Source organism: Nuphar pumila, chromosome 5 (genome assembly GCF_984573655.1).
Source record: "Nuphar pumila chromosome 5, dmNupPumi1.hap1.1, whole genome shotgun sequence".
NCBI classification, from domain to species: Eukaryota; Viridiplantae; Streptophyta; class Magnoliopsida; order Nymphaeales; family Nymphaeaceae; genus Nuphar; species Nuphar pumila.
The window spans coordinates 27,112,608-27,113,848 of record NC_143253.1 but is presented as its reverse complement, the minus strand read 5'-3'; the positions used below and the strand labels follow the sequence as shown (position 1 = coordinate 27,113,848).

Below are 1,241 nucleotides of genomic sequence, written 5' to 3'. Positions count from 1 at the left end.
TATTTACTTTTTTTGTATCACTTTCTATTCGAATTTTATTGACACTTCGTCTTCTGCTTCCCCTATAGTGTGTGTTTAGGTTCATGGAATTTGGTGGCATCTAACTTTCAAAAAAAAATAAATTTTTTATCCTGTTTTCTGATAGAAGAATTTTGCTGAAATTGGATTCCAATTCCTTCCAATTCCATAAATCCTAAACACCGTTATGCATCTAAAAGTTTCTTTTTTACAGAAAAAAGGCAATTGTTTTTTATTCATTTCACAATTTACATGCATCTAAAAGTTTCACTCTTTACATATTATTTACTAAAACACTCATTTCTTTCTTGCTTCCCGTCTTGAGCATAACTTCTCGCACCCACTTCTTTACTTCGTACCTGCACTCCTAGTCGCGGGAGGTGACCTGGGAGTGGCCTATACCATGGCGCTTGTTGGGGAAGACCATGAAAATGAAACTAGCAAGCGCACCGACGACGGGTGGAAGGGCCATGATTAGGGCCTTCTGCTTCGCCTGCAAGGACGGGTAGTAACAGTCGGCAGTGTTGGGATTGAGAAGTGTGATGACCGCGAAGACGAGAACAGAGAAGGCAGCGTGGACAAAGTCGCCGAACCTCAAGCGGTAGGAAGAAAGGTTGACGGAGGAGGAGGAAGAAGAGCCCACGAGCAAGTGATAGAAAGAAAGGTTGACGGAGGTGGAGAAGCCGAAGACGTACATGGCCTTGTAGGTGGCGATGCCATAGTAGGTTCTGCCGTCGGAGACAGTAAAGCTGTCAAGGAAGCAGGCGAAGGCGCAGGCGATGGCGCTGAGGACGAGGAGCGCGCCGGTGGCGTACTTGTTGCCGGGGTGGCAATTGCCGTTGTTGGAGAGGAGTGGCGCGAGGATTTGGAAGATGATGACAGTGCCAGTGGGGAGTAGCTTCAGCAGGTTCGACGCTCCCGCAAACGTCTTGTTGGCTAACCCTACAATGGAAGAAGAAGATGAAGAAGTGTTTTCATTCGATGAGAAAGCTTTTTCGGTGCCTGCCATCTTCCCCGACCTTTTTGTGATGATTCTTTCTCTGTGTTTCGGTTGAGCTGGGGCTGGAGGGTTGGGCTTTGAGTACTTATACAGAATGTATGGAATTTGAGTTGACGAGAATGCCCTTAGTTGGGGTGTCAACGGGTCGGGTTTGGTTAGGACTCAGGTGAACCAGACTTGGCCTCAATTTTTGGGTATGATATTGGGTCTGTACCCGAGTCTA

At 46.7% G+C, this 1,241-nt stretch overlaps 1 pseudogene; it reads right to left on the bottom strand.

Annotated features, from left to right (window-relative positions):
- Positions 1-385: 385 nt before the first annotated feature.
- LOC149837211 (protein DMP2 pseudogene) lies at positions 386-1,027 on the bottom strand (annotated as a pseudogene).
- Positions 1,028-1,241: the final 214 nt, after the last annotated feature.